Below are 8,612 nucleotides of genomic sequence, written 5' to 3' on the forward strand. Positions count from 1 at the left end.
TAGGATTTAACCTATAAGACAATGTGCCAGTATGTCTAAAGGGGTTTGCTAATCGCAAGCATAAGTATCTGCAGAGAAAAATGACTTTGACTAGGCACTCCGAATTTTTCAAAGTTTTTCCCTTTTATGATGTATTTGGCGAGTCCTGGAAACTTACCTTTCTTAACCTTTTTTAGGTCGGCAAAACAAAGTTTTGAATAAATTTTTTATCTTCAGATGATTGACATCCTTTTTCTTTTCTTGGTACCGTAATAAAATAGCTAGGTATTAAATTCGTATAACTCATTCTGTATAAGTATGTTAACTGTTGTATTCATCTTTTTGTGTAATTAATTTAAACAAGTTTTTCACAGAAAATTAAAGAGTTCCATTAAACCAAAAATGAACAGAAATAAAGTCAAACAATCTTCCAAGCGTAAAACAACCAAAAATCCCCATCAATAAATAAATGAAACCCAAAACCAACAGAAATTACAATAGACACTGAGTCAAACTCAAAACGAGCAAAACGTGAGCAGAGTTGACAACCCCCATGCCTTCTCAAGACCAAACCATATTTGCACTTTACTGAAAACAAAATAATTAAAAATTATTTTCACTTTTTATGAGTCGTATTTAAAAGATTATTTAGACTTTCAGGAATAAATATCAGTACATGTATGTATATTTAACTGACAATCCACAATCATTGTTTTTTTTTTCAGTAAAGTGCAAATTATTTCTTGATCTTGAGAAGGTATGGGGATTGTCAACTACTCATGTATGTTTTTAGTTTTTACCCTTTTTGAGTTTAACTCTGCTATTCATTGTAACTTCTGTTCATTTTGGGTTTAATTTATTCATTGATGGTGATTTGTGTTTTTTTTTTGTGCTTGGAAGATAGTTTGACTTTATTTCTGGTCATTGTTGGTTTAATGAAGCTCTTTACTTTTATTTGAAAAACTTGTTATTTGGAAAACGATTTTAAATTAATTTCTGTTCGTTTTTTTTTTACATAATCTTTTTTGTGGACCATTTTTTATGTGTATTTCCGTCTTTTTCTACAAGAATGTATGGTTCGTCTTATTGTTTGTATTTTGGACGAACTTTTTCAACAGATTTGAATCATAACACAAATATTATTGTTTAATTTGGTTTTATACCTCCTTAAGTTGACCTGAAAAATAAAATTTAATATCATTCCCCAGAAATTCTATCAATGCTCTTTGCCATCCTGGATGCACATACACTCTTTTGATTTATTTAAATTGTAAGAACAGAAGTAATAATAGTAGTAGCCTAAAAGTAGTATAATGGGCAAATTGCATAGCTGTGTAGGGTTGATATATCCAATATTCCTGGAAACATTGTTAGTGGACTTAGAAAAATAGGACTTCTTACTCTCAATCACTTTTGACTCTTAAAAACGGCGCTAAAACTTTTTATTTCCAGTCAAATTTGGTCCTTTGAAAGTTTAAATGATATCGCTAGCTATTATAGAGTGGTGCTGCCTCTGATTTTGCTTATATGCGGTTTGAATACCTGATTATAGAGTTTTTTGTTTAATTGAAACTCACTGAATGTTCCCAAAAAGGTTCGCCTTAATGCCCTTAGCATTATTATTTAAATTAACTGTACTGGTAGTTTCATAGTTTACACGTAGCGCCTTCCGGCTTGTTCATAATCCGCCACAACTTACTTTTAATAATGTAAGCCGTTCTTGAGATGTTTTGTTACCTTTTTGAAAATCTACATATTCATAATGCGTTTTGATTTAATTCAAAACCCGGCTAAATATTCATTCAAAGCTTCACATTAATACCCTTGGCTGGCATAGCAGCAACAGTTGCAGTAACAGTAGAAGCATTATTAGGAATATGCACATCGCCTATGGTTTCTTCAACACACGCTGAAAGTTTCAATTTAATACCATGAACCATTTCTGAAGTATTGCTGATACGCCCTCTTGACAACCTGTGTTGGCATAATGTGTTCCGATTGGTGGCCGGCGTTTACTCCCCTTGCGAATCCCCCCCCCCCCGGAAAATACATCCCGTGGAAAATAAGGCTTTCCAAATTTGAGAATTTTACTCGAGTTTAATTTTTTTAATTTCCGTAGGAGGATGCAATTTTGGTACTTGTGTATTATGCGCCACTCTCTGAAGTTTACGCTTTGTAAAATTCGAGACCACACCGTTTTTTTTTTGTTAGTTTCTTCGTTATTTTAGAAATAAATTTGCGCTATCGATGTGCACATTAGAGGGGGGGGGGGGGGTAAGCCTAACAGGCCTGCACGCAAAATGTGCTTGGTACAATTATTCTGCATATTAGATGGATGGACAAATATGTGTATTTTAAAGCCAAATATACGGCCATGAACACAGTAAAATAACATAAATCAATATAGTGAAGGGGACGGGGGGGGGGTGTGATTTCGACTCTTGGAGTAGTCGAATTTTACATTTAAGTATTTTCTCCGTAGTCGAATCTTTTCAGCATTTAACATATGAATAACGTCAGAAATACTTGAAATAATTATCAACATAACTTCTGTTAATATATATGTATATATAACCTAAACTATCCATGTAAATATAGCGAATTAATATGTTGAGTATTTTTTCTATGTTGCTTTTTGTATTATTCAAGAAGTGTTCTACATTAATACTTTATAAGCAATTAACAAAACACTAATTGGAATTAATTCCAATGCTAGTCTATACCGGGTTTAATTTTTTTAAATGCTCTAAGTTTTAACCAGTAATTGATGGTTCGTTTACACATTGCGGAAATTCATGCGGATTTAGCAATCCGTGCGGAAATTCCGTCCGTTTTTGTGCTAGAAAAAATCTAGTTTTCCGCAACGTTTTGGTCAAATCAGGACGGAATCTTGGCAAGATTTTTAAATGAATAAACTCATGAGTATGGATCACAGTTTATAGAATTAGCAGTATGATCATTCTCTATCTCTCCCATTATAAAAACCCGGACAGGGGTGCGAGTGCTCCGGAGAACGTTTTTGCGGATAGAAACATAGGCGTTATCAGATCTTTTCGCGGGTAGACAAGTCAGATTTCTCTTGGACGCGAAACTTGGCTTCAACGTTGGAACACTAATTTTGAAGAAACTAATTTTAAATTAATTTATTCCAATACATACATGAAAATCGGTAGTTAGTAGTGTAATGTTATTATTAGATGTTTTTAGGAATTAAAAATAGGTTTCGAAGTTTCAAGTTGGTTTCAAAGGCATTTTGAAAAAGTTTCTGCCAAAATACGTGTTCCGGGGTAATTGGACCGCTAATGGCAGATCAAATGAGAGGAGTTGTTTGTACGTGCCGATATAAATATAAATATATATATATATATATATATATATATATATATATATATATATATATATATATATATATATATATATATATATATATATATATATATATATATATATATATATATATATATATATATATATATATATATATATATATATATATATATATATATACTACGAAAACTTTACGAAAAAGAAAGTTTTTTTAAAGAATAGTAAAGGCCGTATTAAACTTAAGATCAGTAGAAATAGAAACCTACAATAACTCAAACTCAAAACGACCAGAAATTATTATTAAAGAATAAAAAAGGAAAGGAGAATAATTGGTATGACGGTAACACTGCATATAAATTTATATGAATGTATATATAGTGGGCTGTAATAATGCAAAAGGTAAATATAACATTGGTTTAAGAATGGAAAGAAAGAAAAGGAATAAATTTACGACGATAATCAAGTAAAAAATAAGTTTTATTTGAACAATGCCATAAAGCGATGACATTTGATTATGATGTTTGGTGCTTCGCATTGATATTTCAGTTTTCAAACAGATTTTCAAACAGAGGTGTTTATTGTTTAAAGTTCAGGAAGTCTGCCCATTTCATATGAAAACATTGATTGAAAACAAAACTAGTTTTATCTAGGCTCTCCGCCAAAACAGGTAACTAGATTTTTCAAATATCACAGGAACTACAATCTGAGAAAATAAATATCACGACGTGAAAAAAAAATGATAAACTATCCAGTTGTGGATCCAGAGGGGGGCGAGGGTTACCCCCGTAAAGTAGTCTAAAGTAGTGTAATTTACCTAATTAACGCCAGTTTGCATTAATTAAACTTGCTCCTAACGTAAGTTTGTCGGATCAACCTATTTTGCGCCCCCCTAAAAAAATACTGGATCCGCCCCTGAAACCATCACACCTACCCCACCAGTTATTAGAAGAAGAAAAAATTCCTTATTTTCACAAATTTCATCAACCCCTCCGCCCCCTTTTTTATAAAATCCTACATAGGCCGATCAGTTGAGTCCACGTAAATAATAGATTAAGTCATAATTTGTATATAAATTAATTCATACCTGTGAGATGGGACACTTGCAAACCACTTGGCTGGCTCACCAAGTTTTTTTCTGCTTTCGCAATTACGAATAATGCACTTGGTAACCATTTCTCAGTGATTGACGATAACAGACTAATCCGCTAAGGCAGAACCAAGTGGGAGGAGCTTTTTGTTCGCACCGAGACCGAAGACCAGAAATTATCTGCGATAAGCTTACTGTCTATAAACTGTGGTATGGATTATCAAAATCTACACGATCTTATAACTTTGGTTCAAGGCTACACCCGGCTTCTATGATCCTGCGCACCCAGGCTATAAAAAAACCAAGAAAAACGGTGTCATTTGGCTCTCTATTGTTCAACAGCTTTAAGAAGAGGGTAAGAACATAGGTCATGCTGTTGCAGTAATTTGAAATCTTTGCCTTAAAACGCAGCGTTATTTTAGCCATAGTTCGAATAGATACGAACGGATTTCCGCATGGATTTCCGCAATGTGTAAACGAACCATGAATGTTCTATCTTAAAGTTTTTAAAAGAATGTTCTTAAAGTTTTGCGACTTAAAAATGCTTGACACAATGCTTGTGTATATACTATGTTTTTATTTTTAGAAATGACTTTAAGTTTTAACTAGTGATTTAATGTAATATATAAATTCTTGACTTCGAGTCAACTTATAAATATTTTTCTTGTGAAATAATCCGTTAAGGGGTTAATAATTCTATATTAAGTTTGAATAGAAGGGTGAAACAAATCGCTAGCAAGAAACATAGTGTTTCTAATTAAGCGGCATATTATATTTAGAGTAAAAATAGAAAAAAGTAATTAAAAATAATTAACCTCTCGTTAAAAAAAAAAAAAGAAGAATGCAGTGATATACAAAATTGAGTGTTTCTTTTTACTATATGTGTAACACTTTATGCCTTATGTGTATTCTAATGTGAATATTTATTTTAGATACAGCCTTAGTTTTTTTTGGAGATCAACTTTTTCTTAACATGCTTTCGGATCCATTTTTTCAATCATTTTTTACGCATTTTTGGAAAGTAAATTTCAAAGCTAGTTCAATTGTGTCCTGATACTAACAGCTCATACCATCAGAAACCAAACCATAACTGGTCAACTAATATTTTGGAAACTGTATGCAGTAATGAAGAACATTGCTACCCTCTCATAATAAAGTGAAATAAAATCAAAATTTAAATTACACCTAGAAAATATCAAAGAAAGTGCTAAGTACCCTAGATGGCTTTATATTATTGAAAAAACATGTGAAAATGTTTTGTGTTGGAAAAATAAGTGAAAATTTAAAAACCAAAATGGTTATGTATAATTTATCCAAGGTATTTCTAGCTCCGGAAAATAAACGGTAAATCAACGATATCACCCAGATAAATCAAATTATTAATGGGAACTAAATTTAAACCCAATTAATCAAATAGAATCTAATATAACTTGAAATCTAATTTAAGCAAAACCACTCATATAATGCTTAAGCCACTGGGGGTCAAACTAAAACAGAAGATGCATATGAGAATAAAGGTGAAAAAAAAATGTACAGTCTTAAAGACAGAGAAAAAGAGAAACAAGGATAAATTTCAAAAATTGATATCCTTGGAAAAAAGAACATGGCATATATTTGGCCATAAACATGACCCTAAGGAAACCCATTGAGGGTATATGCCCAGAATGACCCAGAGATGGCAGCATAAGAACTGTGTACAAAATTAAGTTGTTTTAAAGGTAAAATATTGAGAGTTGGGGCAACTCTTCTCAAAATTGGAAGTATAGTGGTGAACATTTCTAATTAAGCCAATTTGAAATTTAGTAAAGTATTAAGAATCAAATACGTAAGTTTGGAATTACCACTTTTTATTAAGATAAGGAACATATCCTGGCAAGTGAATGCTTAACAGGAAATTGAGAAATTACCACTTCCTAGCTATGTACGTCAGTGGGTCCCGATAAGGTTTGGTTGAGGAAATGTATCAAAGATACATTTTATGAAAAGGGGCGGCCTGATACTAATCTTATGCCGGACTGACCTCTGGTCAGTTGATTTAGAAATACCGTGGAATATTGTGGGATTAATGTAAGTGTCTAAGTATCTCATTGTATTATATATTATTGTAGATTTCTGATACTTATTGTCTCCTTGGGACAACCAGTCCCAGCGGAATATATATATATATATATATATATATATATATATATATATATATATATATATATATATATATATATATATATATATATATTAAACGTTGTACTAGCATTTGTTAACTGAATAAAAGTATAATATTATAGTCATCCTCTCTACAATCTACATTTATTCCCTCGAACATACCCAGCTGGTACGCCTTATTAGTCAGGTCATAGCCTAAGGCATGCTACCAACGTTTAATTACCTTAGGGCTGCAGTTTATCTCCCCTATAAAGGGAGAATAAAGGTAACAACCACAACATCACCTTAATACCATAAAACCACTTTACCACACTAGTAGCTTTGTCTCCAGGGATGTCTTATCCCTCACAGGCCCAGGGCAAGGATTGTTAATTATGAAATTTGCCCATTGTTTACATGCAGCATTTTTCACGGTGAAAGGGGGAATATTTGATTTTGAGTGTCTCCGAAAAGGCTAAAGGTAGTAAAGTGAAACTTGGGGCAATATTGAGGGATATGTTGAACTAAATCGCAAGACACTATGTGCATCCAGTTTATCGAAAAGCCGTATCTACAATATTTAAAGAACGGTGTAGGACATTAAGTTGAAGCTTTCAGCGTATGTTGAAGGGTGAGGTTGTAAAGTAATTAAAGGGCAACGAGCACCCTCTCATGCCCTTTTAATTGCCCTGCCCCCAAATACATCCAATCAAAATTTACAAATATACACCTTGCATAAAACAGTCAAAAGGTCAAATAACTGAGCCTCCGGGGATAACACAACCCTCCAAAGCCCCTGGGGCCACGGCTAAGCCATGCAAGTTGCCGTTTGCTTATATATATAAGGTTTTTTATTGGGAAAAGGGGCATATTTGATCCTTGGTCACCAATAAAGTTTAGGGTATCAAAATAAAACTTTCAGTAAATGCTGAGGGGGGTGTCAAACAAAATCAAAACGCATTATATGCAGGATGGTTGTCAAAAGAGCGTCTCATAATTTTTTAAGGAACGACTGAGGGTGCTAAGTTGAAACTTTAAGGGCAGGTTGAAAAGAATCTTGAAGAATGATCAAAGGGCAACCAGTCCCCCTCCCCTTGGCCTATTTAGATGCCTCTCCCAAGACCGATAGAAATTTTAAAAAGCTGTTTTGTCCTAAAAGATGAAGAAGATAAAAAAATTAATAATATCTAACAACTAAATATCTTGGGATTCAATGCTCTCTACAGTAATAGAAATCCGAAATCCTACAACATAATAGAAAACTGATTAAATCAGTTTCATTTTATAACCCAAATGGAAAAAATAATATATTTGAAGTGGTAAAAGGTAAAATCCACACAGCTATCTATGGGAAGATACTAATAAATTGAACTTGGCAAGAAAAAGCACAAATAAAGTAATTCTAGATCGGGATTTCATGGCTATTTCACAATATGGTTTCAAAACATATTACAACCCAAAAGAAAAAATCATGGAACATTAGACCTTCAAATAGTCCCACCTAACCTTTTGACAAAAACGGATATTAAGATGATCCCTGATTTGTAAACAGACTACGGTATCATACTCTCCTCCATTGGATATTTTCATATACCCCAGTTCCTGCAACATATAAATTTCAACATTGCAGAGCAGACTGGACAGTTTTCTGACGAATTCTAGAGAAAGCAGATTATTTAGAATTAAACTGGCTACCTTTCACTTTTTTACAATACCTTTTATCAAACTTTGACTAATAAAATCCTAGAAGCAGGAGAGAAAGCAATATCTAAAAAATAACATTACGCACCCTTAAGATCTTACCTTAGGAAAGAAAAGATATGGTGGAATAAAAACATAGAAGTTGCAGAAGTAAAGGAAAAGAAAAAAAAAACAAGAAACTGTTTCAGCAAATCTGGGAGACTAGGAGATTGTAAAGAGAGGGAAAGAGCAGATGTAAAAACTCACGAAGTCATAGAAATGGCGAAAAACAATCAAGATTTTCCTTTTTTGAAAAAGTTGATGCAAATATCCATGTAGCCCAAGTACACAGTTTTATTAACAGAATAGAATTTTATTAACAGAGGATAAACTGAAAAAA

This window comes from Artemia sp. Qi Xiang Cuo, chromosome 11, assembly GCF_049724085.1.
Source record: "Artemia sp. Qi Xiang Cuo chromosome 11, ASM4972408v1, whole genome shotgun sequence".
Taxonomy (NCBI): domain Eukaryota; kingdom Metazoa; phylum Arthropoda; class Branchiopoda; order Anostraca; family Artemiidae; genus Artemia; species Artemia sp. Qi Xiang Cuo.